The sequence below is a fragment of the Leopardus geoffroyi genome, chromosome C1, assembly GCF_018350155.1.
Source record: "Leopardus geoffroyi isolate Oge1 chromosome C1, O.geoffroyi_Oge1_pat1.0, whole genome shotgun sequence".
Taxonomy (NCBI): Eukaryota; Metazoa; Chordata; class Mammalia; order Carnivora; family Felidae; genus Leopardus; species Leopardus geoffroyi.
Window position 1 is genome coordinate 66,062,469 of NC_059328.1, and position 26,539 is coordinate 66,089,007.

Below are 26,539 nucleotides of genomic sequence, written 5' to 3' on the forward strand. Positions count from 1 at the left end.
TGGGGGGTGGAGGGAATGAATCATGGTTCTTCTTTGCTTATGATTTTCTAAAACAAATTATGTCTCAGCAGTTCAAGGTAAATTCACGAGCATGCCTCAGTCTGTGTGTTCATAGGGAGTTCAGCTCTGCCACTACCTCACAAAGTGAATGTGGACAAGTTACCCAACTTGTTGTGGGTGCCCAACTTGCCCACTCTGGGCAAAGCTACTATTACAAGCTGAAGGTTAAGAATCAGATGTAACTAGGTTCTGTATCATCAGTTATTGCTTTTTAACCAATCCAAAGTTCAGACGTCCAATAATAATTTATTCCTGCCTATGTGCCCATATGGGTCATGGGGGTAAACAGGCCTATGATGAGTACAGCTGGGTGGTTCTGCTTCAAACTGTGGATCCAGCTGAAGTTGGTTTGACGGCCAAGCTCAGATATGTTCCACCTGTTTATTCTGGGCCCAGAGTGACTGGGCAGTAACTAATCTGGGGAAGCTCTTCTTATAATGTTATCAAAGGCACAAGAGAGTAAAACCAATCTCCCAGGCACTGCGAAGGCTCGTTTTGTGTCACGTCTGCTAATATCCTGTTGGTGAAAGTAAGTTTGGGGACTTATTCTGGTCATGGTATTGGAGGGAACTATCTTTCTCCCATTGAGGTGGGGGAAGGCAGAAGAGTAACTATTTGTGAAGAATATGATTATAAGTAGAATTATTTTTTTCTAGATATTTATGTTTCCATTTTATGTGTTGGTGCCTCCAGAAAGGAACAGTTTGATAGAATGCATTTTGGGGGAATTTTTTTCAAATTGTGGAGGTGGATTATTTTGGGGATAAGATAAAGCTTTGAAGTTGCCAATTAAGTAAACACTATAAAAACTTCCCTATTTTGATCTACTGTTTCTGTCTTTTAAAAAAATTTAGTCAATTGATTTGATAATATTTAGGGGCTGGCTAAACCATGAGAAGCACTGTTTTTGGGGTCCAGAGAGGATAAATGCATGGGAAGAAATTTGAGGTAGAATCTCTAACTGAAAATTACTACCCCATTTTATGTAATGGTGTCTTATTAGAAGTGGTAGCACAGTAGATATTAATTTGCACAGAATATATAATCATTTGTGCAAAAATATAACTTCCTTTTCCTCTAACTGAACATAATTTCTGTTTCAAGCCATGTTCCCATCCAAAGGAAGGAAGGGTGTTTATTTTCTCCCTTACACTTGCAGGTAAATTCAGTCAAGTTTAGGGATTGTGTGTGTGTGTGTGTGTGTGTGTGTGTGTGGTCATTTCAAATTTAAACTAAAAGGAAATCAAGATTTTTCTCTCTCTTCCTTCTTCTCTTTGATTATACTTCTCAGTCCCTGGGGCAATGAGCCACTGCTGTGGTGTCAGTGGGCAGAGGGGCCTGCCTTCCACTGGCGTCCTTTGAGGTATTCAAACTATCTGATGGTGTCGTCCCTTTATAGCATCTGAGTTTGGAACTCATGTGTATAATATTGGTCTGTAGATTAATTCTCCCTTCCCAATTCTGAGGATCCTGAGTTTGGTGTACTTTGTTTCTGCAAACTCATGCCACACAGGATAAATGAAAAGCAAAAGCAAACAAAAAAGGTTGGCAATTCTCAGCCTCCTGTTGGGGCAGGCTGATGCTCTGTGAGGATGCTTAGAGTTTCTCTCTTGGGCATTTCTGTTTAGATGTTCTCTCTTCTCTTCTATGCTATTCTCCATGACTCCGGAAAGGTAATGAGTCACATTTTTCTCTGTCCATAGATCCCTCAATTTATCTTGGCCCTCGATTGTTTCTCCCCAGGGACTCTAAATCTATAGGCAGGGTATGGGCCAGTGGGCCAGTAACTAAGGCTCCTTATTCTCCAATTATTCTTTCTTCCAAGCTTGAATGATCTTTATTTAGTGGGCCATAGATGCAGGGGGAAAAGTGTTTTCTCATATTATTTTAAATATTTCTACTCTTACCCATGAATTTACCACATGATCTGGCTTTTTGACCTTTGAAACCAAGAATATGACATCTTTTTATTCACTAATATTATTCACCCTGGAGGTGATGAGCTGCCCTAAGGAAAGATGATGATGGAACAAAAAAGAAGGAACAGAGCAACATGCCAGTTAGTATCTCGCTATATCATCCTCTGCAGTTTTAGGAAATGAGAAGATCATTCTTTAACAACCATAATGGTCTGCCATGGTTAGACTCCTCAGTGTTTTCAAGTATTTTCACAACATCATCTCATTTAATTCTCACAGTGGCTCTCTGGGGTTGAGCTGATCTGCAGCTGTGGAAGTGTGGCTATGCTTTATCATTTACTGAGTGAGCTTTGTCTCCTGGGACTGTTGCTTTAGCAGGGTTAGGAAATCTAGGTATCCATGCAGCTGGAGCTATCTTGGGGAAAATGCTTCATCTTTTCAAGCATAATTCTTTTTTTTTAATTTTTTAAATTTGAAATTGCTAAAGAGCAGTGGATACTTATTAAGGCTTTGCCAGATGTGCTAAAAGATGCTTCTATTCATAGGGATTTAGCCTCTTAGAAAACTTCAAGAATTCAACATAAAAGGCACAGCTATTTAAATTCACAAGCATACCATTCTGTCTTCTCTACTTTAAGCTTGCCTACTCTATTGGCTCATAAAGTAGAGTGTTCTGACTGAGACTCAGACTAGGTTGGCCATGCATCCTTGGCTCCATTCTGCATCAGCTTCTATGGGGTACAGCAGGCAACCTCCGAGAAACTTCTACCGAGGGGTAGAAGTAGGAGAGATAGGAAAATGGAATAGGATGAAGCAGTGAGAGGAAAAGAATGGGAGTGCCTGGGTGGCTCAATCAGTTAAAGCATCTGATCCTTGATTTCGGCTCAGATCATGATCTCATGGTTCATAGGGTTGAGCCCCACATCAGGCTCTGCACTGCTTGGGATTTTCTCTCTCTTCCTCTCTCTCTCTGCCCTCCCCCTGCTTGTGTGCTTTCTCTCTCTCTCTCTCTCTCTCTCTCTGTCTTCCTATCTCTCAAAATAAGTAAACAAGCTTAAAAAAAGAAGGAATTATAAAGTAGTGTGTCTATTACCTGCCTCTGCCCCTTTGACTAGTTCTGAGCCTTGGAGAAAGAGAGCCATAATGAAAACACTGAAGGGGTTTTCACAAGTAGGGACTTTTCTAGATTCTACTTTAGGCCCCAGGTGGTAAAACATGCAGAATGAGCATCCTACCTCTAGCAGCCTAACTTCATCTTAGCCAATACTCAAGAGCTATAATTGTGAGCAAATTATTAGGCTTTTACTTAACAGTTTTCATGGAAGTCCATGGGCTCTGCCTCCTGCTTATGTATAGAGACTAAAAAACCTGTAAAGAAACACTGAAAGAAAAACTCCACTTAGCACCTTAAATCATTATTAGGGCATAAGCCCATCAGAATTTCATTGAAAGGGAAGCAAAGTCATTCTCTTGTTACAAAGACTAATGTTTAGTAGAGCCTAGTTCAAATTTTGTCCTCATGATGTATTAAATAATGTGACCTTAGGCAAGTAACTAAACTTCCTGTGGTTCAGTTCACTCATTTCTAAAATGGGAATAGTAAGAGCAACCACTTCATTACTTTGTACGGATTAAGCAAATAAATACAGGATCTCAACCATTTGTGGGTTTAAAGAAAATATGGCTCTGTATTGCTATTGTATAACTCTTTGCAAAGGATTTGGAACAATTTCTTCTTTCCTTTCTTCCTTCCTACCTTCCCCACCTCTTTCCTTTCTTCTTTTCTTCCTTCTCCCCTTTTCCTTCCTGAATTTGAAACTAGCATCTTCCATCATTTTCTTGATTGATTAAGACTGTTTTGATTTGCTCAGTGTGTCCCTGATACCCACATATTACTGATATGTCTTGATTTTATTTCTGTATTTTAAAAATAAACTTATTTTGGAATAATTTTAGATTAAGAGAAAGGTTGCCAAGATAGCAAAACGTATTTCCCATATACCCATTATCCCTTTTCTTAAAGTTAATGTCTTACCTGATCATGACACTTTTGTCCAAACTAAGAGATTAACATTGGTATATTACTATTAATTAACTAAAGACCCTATTTGGAGTTCATCAGTTTTTCCTTAAGTATGATTTTTCCATGCCAGGATCCAACGCAAGATAGTGCATTGCATTTAGTCATTTCTATTTGTTTTTTTTTTTTTTACTTTTATTTTAGAGACAGTGAGTGTGTGAGTGGGAGAGGAGCAGAGGGAGAGAGAGAGGGAGAGAAAGAATCCCAAGCAGGCTCCATGCTCAGCACTGAGCTTGTTGTGGGGCTTGATTCCATGACCCTGGGATCATGACCTGAGCTGAAATTAAGAGTCGGATGCTCAACTGACTGAGCCACCCAGGCACTCCAGTTATTTCTATTTTTAAAAGAAAAAAAATATATTTATGAAATATCAATCTTCAAAAAAAAACGAACACCATCAATTTGTTCATAAAACACTGATATTGATTAATTAGGCAACAAAGTCACAAGAAATTGGAAAATTTTGATTCTTAAGTTCCACTAATATGACTGTATTCTATATGTTTAATGTCTCAACCCTCTTTGTATTTCTAAGATTACAGGAAAAATTAGAGTATGGCCAGAAACTATAATTGTTTAATCAGTCAGATCTTTTAAGGTAACTTTCAGGAGAGATATGATATACATTATAAATGCTACTTATTATATACAGCCATCTAAGTGTTTGGATTTTAGTTCAATTGGGATAAATACTACTTAGTTTTAATTTATATAGCTATAAGAATAATACAAATAATATACAAATTATCTTGTTAGATCATAATTTGGCCTTCATTTACTTTTTGTTACTTAAATACTGGATGACCTTGGTAGAATTTTGTTGCTTAAATTTGATCATATGCAAATAAAGAGATTGGTTTTGATGGTTTTGAAGGTGAAATTAATCTGAAAATCCCCTATGTTTTATTTTGTATATGTTTTGTGTTTTATTTTCCATATTTTGGTTATTTCATATTTATTTTCATAGTAAATCATGAATGGCTGAAGTCTGCCAAATATTTTTCTTAAGTTCTGTTGGAAAAAATAAGGTTTTTTTTTTTTTTTAGGTCTTAACACACTTTGATAGCTATATAGCATTACATATATCAGTGGGTTAGATTATCTAGTTTCAATAGGTACACGTAATTTAAGGATTGCTCTTCTGAGTTTAAGAGGAGCACTCTGCTCAGGACAGAGTGAGGAGGAGTGGTTTGGAAATGATGCCTCTCTAAAAAGAAAAACAAAACCCCAAAAAACAACAAAAAAAAACATGTGCAGATGACTTCAGAGTTTCACAAGAACCTCAGAGGTATCTCTGGGCATCATCTTATGGTCACAGTATAAATACCAAAGAGTGTCATTGAGAAACCATGGCTTTGGCCAGCCAGATTTCAACTTCCTTCTGCGGTTTACCCCATTTTTTTCTTCTTTAACCATAAGTGTTATACTTGTGTTTTTAGGCATGTCCCTTGAAAGCACCACTTAGGGCTTACAAAGTAGCACTTTTGGTCCACCATCCATCATCTTCCATAAAAGCCTGATGAACTTGTTGAAGGTTTTAGTTGAGACCCTGTTTAAATTTGCACTTGACTTGGAAGTGTGTCTCCACTTCCAATCTTCCAGATGGATCTCTGACCTATCAGCTGTAGAGAGAGTTTGCTGTAGTTTTTTCAGGTATTCATTATTCCACAGAGTTTATTACAGGAAATTTCTGTTTATATTTTGTTTGAGTTTTCGGCTGGTTTTAAAGATATAAATTGAATAATGTTATCCTTAGGGGGTGATGTTTCCAAGAGTGATCCTCTGGGTTTGGAGAACTGTACTGCAGCATTTTAGAATCTGTCATTTATAAAGAGCATAAATCCTTCCATTTATTTTTGAAAGTGGCTTTACAAATGAGTCTGGTATTTGAGACCGAGTGCAGTTATGAAAATTATACTTTAGTTTCATTCTGGCTGGCTGGGATTAGTCTAAACATGCATATTTTTCTGAAACATGTCCCATGTCTGACAAGAAAGGTGAACAGCTATGATTGCTATCATAACAGGATATTTTATAGTCTGTATGTGAAATGGAAGAGGCAGTAAATTTACTGATATTATAATACACTAGTTTGATGTATAGTGTGTGGTTAGATTTCACCCATAGGAAAGAATATCCATTTTACTACCCTTGGTGCTGAACATATTGTATGGTTTTTCTGTCACAGAACATGGTATCTAGTTGTGTTAGAGTGGCATGCAAACCCTTTACCACATGGCCAAAATCTTCATCTTCCACTGCTCCAGTATATGCTCCTGGAGTTCAATCCTCTTAGATTTCTCAGCGTTCTTCAACTTCCTCTGTATTTTCTCACCTCCATATTTGGTTCACACAACTTCCTTCTTCTGGAGTGTCCATGTCTGCCATCACAGGTTCTGACATCTCGCTCATGGTTCAGGGTTCCATTGACCTGCCCCTTCCATGAAGCACATGTCATGTCCAGCTGGCACATGGCAAGTTGCACTACTAACAAGTGTTCATTCTCTTCTTTGTTCATCTGTTTTTTTCAGTGGATCATCCCAGGCCAAAGTAAGTGTTTCCTTTTGAAGCATCTTGTATTTTTGTAGCAGCAGAACAACTATTCTCCCCAATTTTATTTTATAAGTGTTTTCCTTGGTCTAGACTAGAACACGCTTTCAGGAAGGAAGCATGCTTTGTTTACAGTCTCTCACAGTGCCTGACACTGAAGTCTTTGCTCTTCTCCCTACACACCAACTGTTCTCCTTTGACGGCAGATTCATGCTGACTTGTTTGGTCACCTGCTTGTATTTGGGTTAGTCCGGCAAGGCATGGCTCCTCTTCTATTAGATGGTAAGCTCCTTGAGAACACGTTTCATGTCCGAGTTATCCTCTTATCCTCCAAAGTACAAGGACAGTGCCATGCACATGGAAAGTGCTCATTAAATCCTTACGGAGTGAGAGAAACAGCCTGTTCAGCCAGTGCACAGGACCATAGTGTATTCCACAGTTCCATAGAAAATGGCATTTACTGTCCACTTTTTAGAAGAGGAATATATCCTATTAGAATAGAAACAGAAGGAATGGGGGGGTCATATAACTTAGATCACATTCTAAACCTGGATAGGAGGAAGCTGGTGATGCTGATAATGTAAAAAGAAATTAGCGGGGCACCTGGGTGGCTCAGTCGGTTAAGCGGCCGACTTCGGCTCAGGTCACGATCTCATGGTCCGTGAGTTCGAGCCCCGAGTCGGGCTCTGTGCTGACAGCTCAGAGCCTGGAGCCTGCTTCGGATTCTGTGTGTCTCTCTCTCTCTGCTCCTCCCCCATTCATGCTCTGTCTCTCTCTGTCTCAAAAATAAATAAATGTTTAAAAAAAATAAAAAAAAAAAAGAAATTAGCAATGATTTGAAATATTTGTTTCAGAAAAAAGTAATAGTCCTGTTACCACTGGTTTAAGCTCTGTTTTTGAGTTGCATGTCAGTCATGTCTGTAATATTTCTCCAGCCCCTGAGGCTTTTGATGTTTCCATTTTAGTTTATTACACAATGTATGGCTCCTTAAAAAAATAAGGAAGTTGGAACACAATGGGATAAACAGAAGTTTGAGTTCACTTATGATTTTTTATTTTATATTTTAAACTTAAAAAAATTAGTCAATTTATTGAAATTTTAAAATATTACCCATTTCTTCACCACCCCACCCATAGGCTCTTGCAACTACCAAGCTTTTCTCTATATTTATGAGATTAGGTTTTGTTTGTTTGTATTTGTTTTTTTTCTCATTCCACATATAAGAGAGATCATATGGTATTTGTCTTTGTCTGACTTATTTGACTTAGCATAATACTCTTGAAGCCCATCCATGTTGTCACAAATGGCAAGATTTCATTCTTTTTTATAGCTGAATAATATTCCAGTGTGTGTGTGTGTGTGTGTGTGTGTGTGTGTGTGTGTGGTTGTGTGCATACCACAGTGAATGATGAAACCATCATTCATCCTTTGATGGATACTTAGGTTGTTTCCATATCTTGGCTATTGTAATTAATGCTGCAATGGACATGGGGGTGCATTTATCTTTTTGAATTAATGTTTTTGTTTTCTTCAGATAAGTATGCAGAAGTAGAATTGCTGGGTCATATGGTAATTCTATTTTTAATATTAAAAAAAAACTCCATACTGTTCTTCATAGGAGTTGCACCAGTTTACATTCTCACTAACAGTGCATATAGGTTTTCTTCTGTCCACATCCTTGATAACACTAGTTATTTCTTGTCTTCTTGATAATAGCCATTCTAGCAGGTATGAGGTGATATCTCATTGTGGGCTTGATTTGCATTTCTCTAATGATTAATGATGTTGGGCATTTTTTCATGTACCTGTTGGCCATTTGTATGTTTTTTTTGGAAAGACATTTACTCATCTTCTGCCCATTTTTAATTGGATTTTTTTTTGCTTTTGAGTTGTATGAGTTCTTTATATATTTTAGATATTAATCTCTTGTCAGTTATTTAATTTGCAACATGTTTTCTTCCAGTCAGCATGTTGCCTTTATATTTTGCTGATGGTTTCCTTTTCTGTGCAGAAGCTTTTTAGTTTTGATGCAGTTCCATTTGTCTACTTTTGATTTTTTTCCTTTTAACTTGGTGTCAGATTCAAAACATTATCACCAAGACCTATGTCAAGGAGCTTATCACCTATCTTCCAGGAGTTTGTAGTTTCAGGTCTTACATTCAAGTCTTTAGTCCATTAAAAATTAATTTTGGGGGTCCAGTTTCATTCCTTTGTATGTTTGTTGCCCATTTCCCCAACACTATTCATTGAAAAAACTGTCCTTTCCACATTGTATGTTCCTGGCTCCTCTCTCATAAATTAATTGACCATATATGCATGGGTTGATTCCTGGGATTTCTGTTCTGTTCCATTGATATTTGTGTCTGTTTTTATGCCAATACAATGCTGTTTTGATTACTTTAGCTTTGTAATATAATTTGAAATCAGGTAGCATGATGTCTCCAGCTTTGTTCTTTCTAAAGGTTATTTTGGCTATTTGGGGTCTTTTGTGGTTCCATATACACTTTAGGATTGTGTGTTCTATTTCTGTGAAAAATATCATTGGAATTTTGATAGGGATTGAATTGAATCTGTAGACTGCTTTGGGCAGTGTAGACATTTTAACAATATTAGTTCTTCCAATCCATGAGCACAGAATATTTTTCCTTTTATTTGTGTGTTCTTCATTTTTTATTTAAAAAAATTTTGAAATTTTATTTAAATGCAAGTTAGTTAACATATAGTGTAATAATGATTTCAAGAGTAGAATTTACTGATGTATCGCTTACAAATAACCCCCAGTGCTCATCCCAACAAGTGCTCTCCTTAATGCCCAATCCCCATTTGGTCCATCCCTACCCACCCAATACCCTCCAGCAACCCTCAGTTTGTTCTTTTTATTTAAGAGTCTCTTATGGTTTGCCTCCCTCTCGCTTTTTATCTTATTTTTCCTTGCCTTCCCCTATGTTCATCTGTTTTGTTTCTTGGATTCCACATATGAGTGAAATCATTTGATATTTATCTTTCTCTGGCTGACTTGTTTTGCTTAGCATAACACACTTAGTTCCATCCACATTGTTGCAAACGGCAAGATTTCATTATTTTTGATAGTCGAGTAATAATCTGTTATATATATATATATATATATATATATACATACCACATCTTCTTTATCCATTCATATGTCAATGGACATTTTGGCTCTTTCCATTATTTGGCTATTGTTGATAGTGCTGCCAAAAACATTGGGGTGCATGTGCCCCTTTGAATCAGCATTTTTGTATCCTGTGGATAAATATCTAGTAGTGCCATTGCTGGGTTGTAGAGTAGTTCTAATTTTAATTTTTTTGAGGAAACTCCACACTGTTTTCCAGAGCGGCTGCACCAGTTTGCATTCCCACCAACAGCGCAAAAGTGTTCCCCTTTATCCTCATCCTCACCAACATCTGTTGTTTCCTGAGTTGTTAATTTTAACCATTCTGACAGGTGTGAGGTGGTATCTCATTGTGGTTTTGATTTGTGTTTATCTGATGATGAGTAATGTTAAGCATCTTTTCATGTGTATGTTAGCCATCTGGATGTCTTCTTTGGAAAATTGTCTGTTCATGTTGTTTGCCCATTTCTTCACTGGATTGTTTTTTGGATGTTGAGTTTGATAAGTTTTTTATAGATTTTGGATATAAAATCTATAAGAAAACTATAAGAAATCTATTTGTGTCTTCTTCAATTTCTTGTATTAATATCTTGCAGTTTTCAGTGTATAGGTCTTTTACTTCCTTGGTTCAATTTATTGCTAGGTATTTTATTCTATTTGATGCAATTCTGAGTGGGATTATTTTGTTAATTTTTCTTTCTCATAATTTGTTGTTAGTGTAAGGAAACACAACAGATTTTGTTTGCTGCAAACTTACTGATAGTGTTTATTGGTTCTAATAGTTTTTTGATGGGGTCTTTAGGGTGCATGTGTATAATATCGTGTCATCTGCAAATATTGACAGTTTTACTTCTCTCTTTCCAATTTAGATGACTTTTATATCCTTTTCTTGCCTAATTGCTCTAGGAAGGACTTCCCATACTAAGTTGAATAAAAGTGGCAAGAGTGGACATTTTCATATTCCTGATCTTAGAGGGAAAGCTTTCAGCTTTTCACCATAGAATATGATCTTAGCTGTGGACTTGTCATATATGGCCTTTATTATGTGTAGGTACATTCCGCACTTAGTTGAAATTTATTATCATAAATAGAAGTTGAATTTTGTCAAATGCTTTTTCTACATCTATTCAGATGATCATATGATTTTTATCCCTCATTTTGTTGATGTGGTATATCACATTGACTGATTTGTGGATGTTAAACCATCCTTACATCCATGAAATAAATCCCACTTTATCATGGTATATGGTCCTTTTAATGTACTGTTGAATTAATTTGCTAATATTTTATTGAAGATTATGCATATGTTAATCAGAGATATTGGCCTGTAAGTTTCCTTTTTGTGGCATCCTTGTCTGATTTTGGTATCTGAGTAATGCTGGCCTCATAAAGTTAGTTTGTAATAGTTTTCCCCTCTTGTATTTTAGAAGAGTTTGAGAGTCTTCATTAAATGTTTGGCAGAATTAACCAGTAAAGCTGTCTGGTCCTGGACTTTTTTGTTGGGAGATTTTTGATTACTGATTCAATCTCCTTTCTAGTAATATGTTCAGATTTTCTATTTCATTATGACTCCATTTTGGTATTCATATGTTTCTAGGAATTTATCATTTCTTCTAGGTTGTCCAAATTGTTGCCATATAATTGTTTATAGTAGTCTCTTACAATCTTTTGTATTTCTGAGGTATCAGTTGTAACATCTTTTTCATTTCTGATGTTATTTATTTGAATCATTTCTCTTTTTTCACAGTGAGTCTAGGTAAGGTCTTGTCAGTTTTGTTTATCTTTTCAAAGAACCAGCTCTTAATTTCATTGATTTTATTTATTATCCCTTTCATATCTATTTCATTAATTTCTGATCCAATTTTTGTTATTTCCTTCCTTCTAACTTTGGGCTTTGTTCTTTTTTTATTAGTTCCTTGAGGTGTAAGTTTAGGTTGTTTATTTGAGAATTTTTTTGTTTGTTCGTTTCTAAGGTAGGCATTTCTCTCTACGAACTTTCCTCTTTGAACTACTTTTGTTGCATCTCATAAATTTTGGTATGTTACATTTCCATTTTTGTTTGTCACAAGGTATTTTTAAATTTCTTTTTTGAGACATACATTATTTATATTTGATATATTTTAGAAATAGCAACTCCATGAGGCAGGTAAGGCCTGTGCCTCAATAGGGTTTAATGATTCATCCATGTCACCTAGTAAGTGGTAGGCTCTGAGGCAAAATAAGAACTTAAGACTGTGCTCCCCACTTCATGGAGTCATCCTCTGTGAAGTACTCTTGGAATGGCAAACATACACATGCAGCTCATTAGAGGTGGAGAAAGACATTTATTTTAAAAAAGTGAAAAGGAGCTCTGGAATAGTCACTCTATAGCAACATTTTGCTTCATTTTGTTTCATTTCACTACTAGAATTGTTTTATTGTTGATAAGATTACTTCCATGATTTCCTTTATTTTGAAAAAAATAATCTTTCTTTTAACTAAATTTTTGCCAGTTTGTGACCAAGATAAAGACACCATATGACTAGTCTTTTTGGAATGGGAAGTCAAAGACCAGAAAACATTAAACGCCTTTGACACTCACCCAAGAGACCAGTGCTTCACTACTGATGAGATGGTAAGTCTCTGAGTTTACTTCTGTGTACATTCTTAACTCATGGCTAATACCTGTCTGCTGAGTATGTTTCCTGCCTGGTCTCAGTGCCCTAGTTGCAAAGCTTTACATGGCTAACTGCTTCTTCTTTTACTTTCCTTGAAGGTCACATAGGCAATAATGATGCACTCCTATCCCTGGGAAGACAAAGATGTAGCTGTATTTTCAAATGCCCATGGTCATGGCTATCATTTTTCACAAAAGCAAATGAAGATTTAAATCCTGAGGCTTGTGGGGATGCACTTGGGTTTCATTATGGCTGGTGTGCTGATGCATCCATGCAATCTGTCTTTCTTTTAAAGATGTGCCATCCATCACAGAGCAATGGCACTAATGAGCTTTCCAAACAACCAGGATCACACTTTTTAATAAGGATTGGAAAATGAGACCTACGATGTCTTGCCTGTCAGAGAGGAAAAAGAATGTGAGAGATCTACAAAGTCTTGCCTCATGTAAATTGGTATTTGCCTTTCCAAATGACATGTTTGCTAGTAAAGTATACAAAGATGTCTTCGCAGGTACTGGAGAAAGCCTTAGGGCCTGCTGGTGTGCAGCAAGTAATCATACGAAATCTGAACTTGGGGTGGAGTAAAGTGGCTGTAGAAGGAAATAAACATTTTGTGCATTTTTTTTTTGTCTTTCTAAAGACTCCTTTGTTCCCATAATGATGAACCATTACATTGACTATAAGAATACTGCCAACATTTCAGGCATTCTGTAGAATCTGCCTAACTATATCTTAGAATGAACCACAGCTGACTTAACCTGATAACTAATTGTTTATCAATAGAAAGGGGCTTTAAAAATACAGGGATCAGACACCGAGCAATTAAGGGGTCATTTGTTCAGATGAAAAATAGTAGATCAGTGGGGACTACATAGCCAGCACCCAATTTAATCCTCATGCTGAAGACAGAGTCTTGATCTTAGCTTAAGAAATGCTTTGGGCAAATTCTGTTGGAGAAATGTGATTTGGATGCCAAATATCTCATATAGTGGATATGGGTTGTTCATTCTGACAAATGGAGAAGAATATTAAAAGAAACAAACACAGAGTCAAATTCCTTTAGAGACCAGGAACTAGCATTATGTCCATTTACTAATAACCAAAAAATGGCCTTTGTAGCACAGAAAGTCTCTAAATGCTTTAGGGTAACTCTAACCAGTCTCAATTACAGATCTGTTTTATACTTTAAGATTAGTTCCTGGGGGAGGAGTAAAAAAGGTGCCATTTTTTTCTTTTCTGTGCTCAGAAACATGAAAGACAAACAAACAAACAAAAAACCCTGCATGCAGTATTTTTAGTAGGCTAAATATGAAATACTTTATACAATTTCTTGTTTCTTTTCATCTAAGCATGATTTAAAAAGGGGATAATGTGATTATATTTTTGTATAGGAGGGAGCAGAATTTCTGGATAATCTTATGCTCAGCTTGATTGCTTTATTGATAAGAAAGGAGGACGTGTGAATGTATATTTTATGAGTAATGCATTTATTAAGCACAGACGGTACATAATGCATTAGGCTTTATGTGAATTGCATTGGATTTATCTTTCTTTTAGAGCATATTTTAAAAAATGTTTTACTGCATCTATTACAACCCCTTTATAGCTAGGGTGTTACTCCATGGTAATAGTGGTTTAGCATTTTAGAGCAACTTGTAAGATGCTACTCAAGGGAAAAAAGGTCATTCAGGCATGCATAATCAATAATCAACATCTCTCGTCTCCCCATGTCCCCTTTTACTTAAGCAATGCTTCTTTTTCTGGAATCTTCTAGTCAGTCAAGTTTACTGACAAATCTGTGAGAAAAGTGGAGTGATTATAAATTAATAGGAGAAATAAACAGATCTAAAAATAGTTTGTAGAGGTAGAGCCAAACGTCTCAGTCCGACAAAAGTAGCATGCTGCTTGAGAGTGTGTCATATCCTCTGACAGAGTGAAGCATACTCCTGATTGCTCTTTGAGAACGAACCACCTCCTGCAGGCAACAGGGGTTGGCTTGCACGGCCAGCCTCAGAAAGGAGACCATTGTGGAAATTATGCTCCAGCCGCCTGTTTTCCCTTAATCACTGCCTATATATTAGCTAATATATTAGCTCTAAATATATCTTAAGTTCATTCATAAGGATAAAACCTTTGGAGATTTTTCAGAGTTTTATAAACTTCTAATTAAAATTTTCCATATATTCTCAAATCTGGCATAGCATTTGTCAGTTTTAGCATTAACCTGACCACAGGGCTTTATCATCTGCAGCATGAATAAGCCATATCCTTTAATGCTGAAATAATCTAAACGGAATAATATGATTCATCCTCCCAATAAAAATTTTCAGCTGTTTGGAGGTTTATCATGGTATAGAGATGAGTATTAGAGCCTCCATTTGGATTAAGTTTGCATAACTAGAATGTGTAAAGCTTCCCTAATTTTTTCCTGGCTTTGCTATTTATGAGAAGAATATTGCATATGAAGAAAGTTTAAAACCATTTAAAACAATCCAAATTACACTGTAGATTTGAGTTGGGACTCTCAGCGTCATCTGTTTGCCAAATCAAGCAACATCTTAGAATTATACTTTTCTGATCACTCCAACTCAAATGTTTCAAACACATGAAATGTCATACATGTTATCCCAATATGGTGTCTGTTATCCACAATTTAATATAAAGAAAGAGATGTTCAGAATCATATGTCTGACTGCAAGATTCTGAGTTATCTCATCCATCTGTTCTTCTTTCCTACTGTTCTCTAATGTACATTTGGCCAGGGTTGGCATTATGTTTTCCTGTGCAGAGGGATATTTGATTGGCAGGGGAGTACACATCACCACTGAGAAAGGAAAGATATCAGCTATTTCCATTACCATTTCTATAACAATCATCTTTTTGTAGAATCTGCTACTAATGCCCACTGTGATAGGGCATCAGATTGTTCATAGGCCTGCCTGTTGTCAGCACATTTCCAATGGTTTAAATTTCATGGTGGCCAATACTGCCTGTTTTGCTGACCGCTCTACAGCCACTGACTGGCATAGTGATGGGCACATGTTAGGTACTTAATACATATTTATAGGAATGGATGAATGATATAGGTATTCTTTGCCATATTTGCTTGACTCCAAGTCATTGCATGGAGTGGACATCTCTGTTCCAGTTACTGAGACTGTGTAACAAACTCAGAGCTTAGTGATTTAAAGCAACATTTATTTTGCTTACATACCAAGAATCGGCAGTCTGGGCAGGGCTTGGTGAGAACACCTCACTTCCTTTCCACTCATCATGGCTGAGGTAGTCCAATAGTTAGGGGCTGGAATTATCTGAAGTATTCTGACTCAACATGTCTGAAGGCTGGACTGGAAAGACTAAAATTGATGAGGAGTAGAACAGCTGGGGATCCTTGGGCATTTCTCTTTTTCTCAATGTAGTTTCTGCAGAACTAAAGTTGCATTATAGTTGGACTCTTATAGAGTGGTTTGGAGCTTCAAAAACATGTGTCTCGGGGCACCTGGATGGCTCAGTTGGTTGAGCGTCCTACTTCGGCTGAGGTCATGATCTTGCGCTGCATGAGTTGGAGTCCTGCGTCGGGCTCTGTGCTGACAGCTCAGAGCCTGGAGCCTGCTTCTGTTTCTGTGTCTCCTTCTCTTTCTGGCCCTCCCCCTATTCATGCTCTGTCTCTCTCTGTCTTAAAAATAAATAAACGTTAAAAAATTAAAAAAAAAAACCCATGTGTCTCAAGGCAAAAAAAAAAGCTGAATTATCTTTTGTAGCTTGGTCTGAGAAGTCACAGAGCATCATTTCTTTGATGGAGCATCTCCTCCATCTATTGGTGGAGGCAGTTACAAAGGTCTTCCCAAAGTACAGGGGAACGCACACAGACCCCACCTCTTGATGAAAGGACATGGACATCATATTGTAAGAAGAACGTGGAATGAGCTAGGTATGGGTGCAGCCATTTTTGGAAAAATACTATCTGTCACAATTCTCAATCTTGTGTGATTATTTTACTTGGAAAGTATAGGAAAATTCTAAATCAGAAACCCACAAATCTCTCTTTTCTAGAAATGAAAAAGCAATAAAAGCTTAAGTGAATAAAAATATTAGTTTTACAAGACCACTTAGGACTCTGGCCAATGTGAATTTCTCATTTTATGTTTTTAGGGATATGCGAGATTATTTACATTCTACTAACCATGAAATTTTAATTTTTTTGGTAAATTCCAGTTTTTAGAAGAGTAGAGAAAATGGAATAAAAGCATTCACAATTTACTTTCTTATTATCTGAAAATCATGAAGTACAATATTGTCTGAAGGTCATGAACATGTGATGGCAAACATCAGAACCATTTTCTGTTATATTATTGGCCAAATTCCAGCACAATCCTTGAAAATGCCATAGCCCTGTGATAGTATGCATTATTATTATATTGTGCTCTACCGCTCATAGTGTCTCTGGTTTGAAAAAAAAAAAAAAGATCCTTCGCCACGATTATAGAGTCTAGAATAGCATCTGTCATATCATATTATAAATAAATGTTTACTGAATTTGTGTGCTACTCACATAAAATTAATGCACTAGCTTATAATAACAGACTCTACTGGCACCGACTACAGTAAAATCAGAAAAGGATTTTTAAAGGAGGCTTATCTATTTTTGTTAGTTTTCACAATTTCAGAAGATATTTTAAAATTGATTTTTAATTTCTACATTTGAAATACAGAGCATAAAAAGTTCTTCAGTTTGAATTTTAAGTAAGAAATCATAATGAAAAGGCAAGAGTCCTCTGATGATGGCAGAGAGTTAGGTTTAAGTCTCTATCAAACCATGAATTCTGCAGCCCAGGCAAATCACTTAACCCCTCATGGACTTTGTTTTCAGGCTGAGTAACTGAATGAATGGCTGGATGAAGAAATGAAAGAATTGTTCATGAGTAGGCCAGGAAGAAAACTCACAGGTTCTAATCCATAAGAGACTCTCAAACATGGCTAGTGTGCTAGAACCTTAGTAAAATATAATGAAATGCATTTACCAATATTTCTCAAGGAGAAATTGAATGCATAAGACAGGAATATAGAACTTTGATAAGACCCTTTGAGGGAGCATGAAACTCAACAAAAGCTGGAAACAGAATTGTCTTCTAAGGTGGTAGGACTTTGGTTTTAAGTGAAGACTTTAACAAGTTTAAAGCATTAAATTTTGGGGACTTAAGAGAAGAGAAGAGAGGCTTTGTCCCAAGGGAATCTCATTCTCTACTTCTCTCAATGCTGTTCAGCCTTCCCTTCCTTCTTTCCTTCCTTTCAATATCAGCTAACATTTATGAGCCACTTACTTTGTGCCAAGTGGTGTTTTAAGAGCATTCTATTTAGAAACCCATTTTTAAATAAATGTTGGACACTCCCTTAATGAATATTTATTAGTCTGCCTAGGCACTATGCTGGAGCGATCACATGGTATCTCATTTACTCAGAGACTTTCACTTTTGTCCTGTTCCAGGTCTCGGTTTTACTGAGATCCTGCACTGATGAGCAGGAATATCTCTTAGAGCTTAGTTTGTTCACTTCTTTAGGTTTTCTTTGATGACTCATCTCTTAAGGTATTTGACACTTTAAACTCCCAGAAACCAAAACATTAAAAAAATTTTAAAAAGGAGGAATAATACCATCACATCACCACCATAAGGAAGAGGCTAGTTTCTTTGCCAGCTAAGGTATTATGTTGGGTGAGATAAAATAGATAACCATGGCATTATGGCCGGAATCATAACAAAAGAGAAAACAATTGAAATGCCAAGTTCAAAGACAAGACTGGGATGAACAATTAGCTATTGAGTGATTCTGAGATTAGGAGGTTTAGATCGTTGCAATGGATGTTACTAGGGTCTGAATTTTGTTCATAATATGAATTTCGAAACTTTGCAGACTTTGGACAAATTATTAAGTCAGATGTATCATGTAAGTATGAAGTTTAAAATAAAAATGATTGGGGCGCCTGGGTGGCGCAGTCGGTTAAGCGTCCGACTTCAGCCAGGTCACGATCTCGCGGTCAGTGACTTCGAGCCCCGCGTCAGGCTCTGGGCTGATGGCTCAGACCCTGGAGCCTGTTTCGGATTCTGTGTCTCCCTCTCTCTCTGCCCCTCCCCCGTTCATGCTCTGTCTCTCTCTGTCCCAAAAAAATAAATAAACGTTGAAAAAAAAATAAAAAATAAAAATGATTATTATTCATGTTTTTCAAGTAAAAATCATGTCTCCTGTGAAGAAGCAGCCTTATCTCATTTCACTTTACATCCCTAGCACCTATTGTGTTGTTGGTATGCAAAAGGAGATCATGTAATATTTGTGAAAGAGTTAATAATGAAATTCATTGTAAAAACATTAAGAATACATAAGGATAACATTGAAAATCAGAAAGAATTAAAATTTAAATAATTTTTCATTAAGATATCACTCTAGATCTTTAGTTCATATTGTAGAAGTAAAATATAGAGAGTTTCTGATTACTGTTGCATATTCATATTCCTTCTCTTATGTATTTATTCCATACCTTTCTGTTAGAATTTGCCATTGTCTTTGCCTAACACAACTCAAGCTGTGGGTTTACACTCAAATAACTGTATCCGAATTTCAGAGGGTTGATACAGAACTCTGTATTTTGTAAAAGGGTCATAGGTCAGTCATGATCTTCCCTTGTTAAAGACCACTGGGCTGCATTATCGTTCTCCACCTCATACATATGGCTAATCTTTACTTGTTTTTTGAGATTTAGCAGATGGTTAATAATCAATGTAATAAAAATTGCTAGGTTTTCCTTTATTTTGATGTTTATGAACAAACACAGATGGACAATACCAGTCAGAATAGATATATTTGAGAAGATTGAGGTGCATTAAAATTTTAAATGGATGTTATCTGGTCTTATAATTCATGTTGATAGGGACAAATATTGTCCTTTTATTGCACATTAACTCTAGTATATTAATACAGAGCTTATATGTCCTAAGGAACAAAAATCTCAGAGTTTTACAACATTAAATATGGCATTCCATGGAATTAATATATGAAAATACACTTGGAAATGAACTATTACATATTAAGAGTGGACTTCCATTTTCTTTTTCTTTTTTTTTTTTCAACTTTTATTTATTTTTGGGACAGAGAGAGACAGAGCATGAACGGTGGAGGGGCAGAGAGAGAGGGAGACACAGAATCAGAAACAGGCTCCAGGCTCTGAGCCATCAGCCCAGAGCCCGAAGCGGGGCTCGAAGTCACGGACCGCGAGATCGTGACCTGGCTGAAGTCGGACGCTTAACCGACTGCGCCACCCAGGCGCCCCTGGACTTCCATTTTCAAGAGAAAATTGTTTGTCAATAAAGAACTCTCCAACATTCTAAGAGAATCTCACTACCTTACAAATTGTAATAATGTATGGTTTAATTAACTAGCTTCAAATTCCTATTTGGTAGAAGGCATAATAAAAATACATCAACCCTCATATTCAGAATCAGTTATCAATATCAGCATGATATTCAAAATTAAATAGTGATTTAAAGGTGCAAAATGTATTTTTATTTTCTGGAATGAGATGAAGTACTAATTTTAGTTCATAGTACTATTTCCAACAAATTAAATAATTATAATTACACATTTAACATCTAGAAAAATTTTATACATGCCTCTGAGGTAGGGGGTTTAATTTTATAGTCAGGATTCTGAATAAAACCAATATTCTTGATGAAAGCATTCTATAATTATCAGGAAGTGGTCCAGTTTAAATGGTATAGAACTGAAATTAATGCTTACGATCATTAACTCCAAAAAATAATGAATAAAGGGTTTTAATTCACCAGTGAAAAACTGAGTCTCCAGCTTTTGACTGGTGCAATATGATTGATTTGTGTTTCTACTATTATATATGCTTGTGTTCATATTATGAATTTTGCAGCTCTGCTAAATTTATGATCATGAAAAGGTATTTCTTTTTAGCTATAATTAAACTAGTTTAATGTTTATGATGAATCAATAAATAGGTACATTGAGCCTTCTGTTTTAAACCTAGTTGGTGTTCACCTACTGTTTCTTTTATTTATATTCTAGTCTTTCAACAAAGCATAATATTCTAAAATTGTTGGGTTCTAATGATACAGATATGCGTAAGTTGTGAACTTGTCCTTCAAGGAACTAAAGTGCTAGTAGATTAATAAGAGAATTTGAAAAATAATTATAAAAGAATAGAATGGCAGTGATATTTGACAACTTTGCCTTGGAAGGATAAAGAAGATCTGACAAGGAGATGACATTTAAACTGGGATCTGTAGGATGAACTGCTATTGATCAGACTTATCAAGAGGGAAAATGGACACTAGTTTGCACGGTTCAGGGGCCAGGATATAGAAGGCTATCTGAGCAAGGGACAGAGGGTATTCGTGGCAAGTGACACAGTACAAGCAAGTCACATGTGTATGGACACCTGGAGATAAAACCATCTGAATAGTATGAGATAACAAAGTTATCATACTGAGTTGCTGCATTTCCAGTCAAATCAAGGCAATTTCTTTTAGAACGAGGCTAGAATGAAGGTGGAATGCCAATTCAACTGAGAGTTTTGACATCTGTATTGTAAGGGAAGAAAAAGTTTGCCTTAGCCTTTTAGTGTTCCTGACTGGGTCTAAAAATTAAAAGAACAAAGATTAGTAGGAGAAAAGCCTACAAATTTTATTGAATTTTTACATTTAAATGGGATCCTTCCCAAGAGAAAGAAGACCCAAAGAAGTGACCAGAGCAGAAAGCTTTTATGTCTTTTAGGCAAAGAAACAACAAATTTGTGAAGAATTGACAAGACAGAGGGGTTTGGGCTAAAGGTAGGAAATGATGAAGTAACTAACTAGTACAATAAAAGTTAAACAAGTTTTGTTTGTATAGATTTCTTGGCCCTAAGTTTCCTGACTCTGGTGATGAGAATGTCTTTCTTCCTCCAAGCACAGGGAAGGTTCCTTTCACATGGAAGTTTTATGACCTGTTTCAGAGAAAAAAGGCAAGGTGGAGAGGTGAGCATGACCTTCCTGCTTCTGCCATTTTCCCAAATTCCTTCAGCTTAAAATATTTAATATGCCAAGGTGCCATATTGGGTAGCATATCCTGAACCCCATCATTATACTAGAGGTCAACTGTCTTCCTGTCCATTGGCTCTTGTGCACATGCAAGTGGTCATTATGGTTGTAGTAGTTAGCACCTTCTGGATATTCTTAAAGAATCAACTCATGCAAAAACATTAATTTTATACTGAGAATTAACTCAGACTTCTGTAGGGGAGATGGGTCAGTGGTGGTGGATTAAGTTCATCGCGACAAAGCAAATGATTTTTAGTCATTTTTTCCAGACTCCTTGCTTTGCCAACTCAACTAATGAGAACAGTGATGGGGTAAGGATGGGGGAAGAGGGTATCCACAGTCCACTTCCCTTACTGATTACACACACAGCCTTCTGGCTTCGTTGCTTTTGTTTCAATCCTTTGGAGATTACACAGCAATTAAGCTTTATCCAGGTCCTGAGATTGAATTTAGCTACTCAAACCTCTACATAGTAGTCAATGAAATGCAGTTTGGCTAGTTGTCTGGACCCACACTCCTAGGAGGCCGTTTACCACTTTTTGGTACATGATAATTCCTTTGAAGTCACAGCCCAAAATGTTATATTTGTACATTTATTTCAAAAATTCAATGTTGAATAAAAATTCAATGCAGGGCTCGAACTCACGGACCGCGAGATCGTGACCTGGCTGAAGTCGGACGCTTAACCAACTGCGCCACCCAGGCGCCCCTGTTCTCAGTTTTTAAGTCTCTTATGCTTTGGCTCTCTCCCACTCTAACCTCTTTTTTTTTTTTCCTTCCCCTCCCCCATGGGTTTCTGTTAAGTTTCTCAGGATCCACATAAGAGTGAAACCATATGGTATCTGTCTTTCTCTGTATGGCTTATTTCACTTAGCATCACACTCTCCAGTTCCATCCACGTTGCTACAAAAGGCCATATTTCATTTTTTCTCATTGCCATGTAGTATTCCATTGTGTATATAAACCACAATTTCTTTATCCATTCATCAGTTGATGGACATTTAGGCTCTTTCCATAATTTGGCTATTGTTGAGAGTGCTGCTATGAACATTGGGGTACAAGTGCCCCTATGCATCAGTACTCCTGTATCCCTTGGATAAATTCCTAGCAGTGCTATTGCTGGGTCATAGGGTAGGTCTATTTTTAATTTTCTGAGGAACCTCCACACTGCTTTCCAGAGCGGCTGCACCAATTTGCATTCCCACCAACAGTGCAAGAGGGTTCCCGTTTCTCCACATCCTCTCCAGCATCTATAGTCTCCTGATTTGTTCATTTTGGCCACTCTGACTGACGTGAGGTGATATCTGAGTGTGGTTTTGATTTGTATTTCCCTGATAAGGAGCGACGCTGAACATCTTTTCATGTGCCTGTTGGCCATCCGGATGTCTTCTTTAGAGAAGTGTCTATTCATGTTTTCTGCCCATTTCTTCACTGGGTTATTTGTTTTTCGGGTGTGGAGTTTGGTGAGTTCTTTATAGCTTTTGGATACTAGCCCTTTGTCCAATATGTCATTTGCAAATATCTTTTCCCATTCCGTTGGTTGCCTTTTAGTTTTGTTGGTTGTTTCCTTTGCTGTGCAGAAGCTTTTTATCTTCATAAGGTCCCAGTAATTCACTTTTGCTTTTAATTCCCTTGCCTTTGGGGACGTGTCGAGTAAGAGATTGCTACGGCTGAGGTCAGAGAGGTCTTTTCCTGCTTTCTCCTCTAAGGTTTTGATGGTTTCCTGTCTCACATTCAGGTCCTTTATCCGTTTTGATAAACTCATTTTTTTTAAAGACACTGTTGACACTATTGAATCTGATGAAATTTTTATTTTATAGATACCATAAGTCTTGTTAACTGGATGTGGAAGTCAAGAGCTAGAGCCATGCCTATGCTCATGCCAATAGGAAATAGATGCACAGGGTCTGCTTGCGTAAGGAACTGGTTAGAATAAGGCATTACTTGGAAATAATGATGGTGGCTTCTCCTTGTCATCAATGGTTCTCATTTTTAGTAATTTTATGTATCCAACACATACTAAGAATATGCCAAAGAACAGGTGGAGATTTGCCTGTGATTCCTACGTGAAAAGAACGCATGTTTAAATTCCCATTGATTCATGCCCTGCCTCCACAAAAGACTTGGAGGCAGGTTAACAAACATACATCAAAACATGATGGTAAACAGAATTAGAAAGAAAAATTTAGAAGAAGTTACAAGTAAGAATAGATTAAAGGTGGGGCGCCTGGGTGGCTCAGTCAAGTGTCTGACTCTTGGTTTTGGCTCAGGTCATGATCTCACGGTTCATGGGATCAAGCCCCGAGCAGAGCTCTGTGCTGACAGCACCAAGCCTGCTTGGGATTCTTTCTCTCCTCTCTCTGTCTCTCATGGCCCCTACTCTGCTCAAGCTCTCTCTCCCTTTCTCTCTCAAAATAAATAAATAAAATTAAAAAGAAAGAATAGATTGAGGGGACTGCAACAAAATTTGTGCCAACTCTTAGGACCGAAATAGATATTTGTATCTAACCTAAGATTTAGTTGCAAACTCCCTGTGGGACAAAGTGAAAAGGAAAATATGACCACTATTATGTCTTATGATAAGAAAGGAAGAAACACACCAAATACTCAAGGAAAGCAAAGCTGTTCCTGGAACTGAATTTCAAAAGAAAATTTTCATATGGGACTTTGTTTAGAGGGCATTTTGTGATGTGGTATATACTACCTTTAATAGTATTTCTCTGGAGTAATGGATTCCATATGGCTGTTTCCTGTAATTACTTTCTATAAAAGCTCAGTCAATGCTAAAGTGAAATTCAGTGAAGGCAGTTCTTTAAGAGGCCAAAATAACATGATCTGAGTGTACAACCTTCTTATGGCCCAGAATGAGCAAAGGATGGTCCCTAGGTTAGTGGTCTTTGAACCTATAAGACTTTGGAAAAATTTTACCCTCTTCCTTATCTTTAGGCTAAATTGGATTTTCCATCATAAATTTAAAATTTTACAAAGTTCGTAATTTATGGTACACTCTGAATGCTGACATTTAAAAATATCTTACAAATTATCCTTTTATGTGTATTCCCTGGAATCTAACCAACACAATATGAAACACATCATCACCCAAATACATAAACAATAGAAGTTCCTTTTGACAGTTATAAATTTTGCATTATTTATCCTTGAACTTTTAATTCTATTCTACTTTTCCCACATGATTTAATCCTCATGCAAAATGTTTACCTGAAACTTTATAATGGCCACTCAGACATATTTTTCTACAACAAAAACATACAAATAATTTTATTTTTTAATTCCTTTGACCATAAGCTTTAAATGTTGAAATGTCTACTGAACTGAATTTATACAATGATAATTATTAATGGACAATGGATCAAAAACATACGATGTAGGTTCAAATTTTGGTGGCTAATTGTTAAGCATAAAAAGTAAAATATATCTCAGCAGGATTATTGTAAGATAAGGAAAGAAGATCCTGTTCTTTTCTAAATTGAAAGAAGAAAAATTGTGAAAGGGGAGGCAAGATAGAAAAAGTTGGTCCAGGGGCGCCTGGTCGGCTCAGTTGGTTAAGCGTCCGACTTCGGCTCAGGTCATGATCTCACGGTCCCTGAGTTTGAGCCCCGCGTCGGGCTCTGTGCTGACAGCTCAGAGCCTGGAGCCCGTTTCAGATTCTGTGTCTCCCTCTCTCTCTGCCCCTCCCCTGTTCATGCTCTGTCTCTCTCTGTCTCAAAAATAAATAAACGTTAAAAAAAAAAAAAAAAGAAAAAGTTGGTCCAAAGGCATTCTTTTAGGAAGATCAGTTCGGGGAAGGAGCATTATATATAGAAATTAAAGATGTAGAAGCCGATTCCCTTATATTTTTCTAAGTGTATGATTCTTTGAACATTTTTTACATATTCCAGTTTCAAAATGTTAAAAATTTTTTTTGGGGGCGCCTGGGTGGCTCGGTCGGTTAAGCGTCCGACTTCGGCTCAGGTCATGATCTCACGGTCCATGAGTTCGAGCCCCGCGTTGGGCTCTGTGCTGACAGCTCAGAGCCTGGAGCCTGTTTCGGATTCTGTGTCTCCCTCTCTCTGACCCTCCCCTGTTCATGCTCTGTCTCTCTCTGTCTCAAAAATAAATAAATGTTAAAAAACATTAAAAAAAATTTTTTTTTATCATGGTGCGCTTACATGAGGTAAAAGACTCTGCAGCTTGCATATCTTGCTTGTCCTGGGGGCCCATGGGATTCTAAGTAGGGGCATGTGTGTAGGAAGAGTAAGAACTTAGATTTCTTACTAAAATCCTGAAAAATAATGCTCAGTAAGTTTTAATGATATGCTTCACTTGGTTTATAAATACCAAACTTAGAAACTGAATAGTTATTGATAAGTTCCTTTAATCTTACGGAAAAGAAACGTCTTTGGAATTTTGTATCTTTCACTATGAACTTGCAATCTTGGATCAGTCCGTGGCTCTGCAGGAAGACATCATAGTCAAACAATGGACCTCAGGATAAAGTTTGAAAATTACCAACCTATTGTAATTGATGGCCCATCTCAGGCATTATTGAAAACCGTCTCCTCAAATGAAGAGTCTCTGTAGTATATAAAATACCTTGGTCTTGTAAACCAAAAAAGGAGAACATATGCCCTCCCTAAGACTTCAAGGAAGAAGCAACAGCCCCACTATCAGCCCCCAAAGCTGAAATTCTTTCTTAAACTATTCCTTGCCAATACCAGAAACCAATCCCACAACTTTCATAATTCATATATTGCATATACCCATACTGTGCTTGTCCAGTATGTCTTCATTTTCCACAAAAAAAACAAGTGAAAATCCCCTATTACCATGACACAAAACACGTAATGTGAAATCAGCCTATCAATTATTAACTCATATGTCCCATAAGTAGTACTATACACCCCCCAATATTACATAAGACATACTATGTATATTGTGCATTTCCAACATGGCTTCCAAACAGTCTTTGGAAACTGAGTTAAAAATAATTTGACTCAAAGGTTTGGTTTCTATGTATTTTTCTTTCTCTTTGATCCCTCCCTAC

General features: G+C 36.8%; 1 long non-coding RNA gene across 1 annotated transcript; it reads left to right on the forward strand.

The window, feature by feature from the left end:
* Nucleotides 1-283: 283 nt before the first annotated feature.
* On the forward strand, nucleotides 284-26,305 carry LOC123598113. The gene is made up of 4 exons (XR_006712396.1): nucleotides 284-293; nucleotides 5,191-5,204; nucleotides 11,495-11,499; nucleotides 26,115-26,305. It is a non-coding gene; the product is annotated as an uncharacterized LOC123598113 (long non-coding RNA).
* The last annotated feature ends 234 nt before the right edge of the window (nucleotides 26,306-26,539 follow it).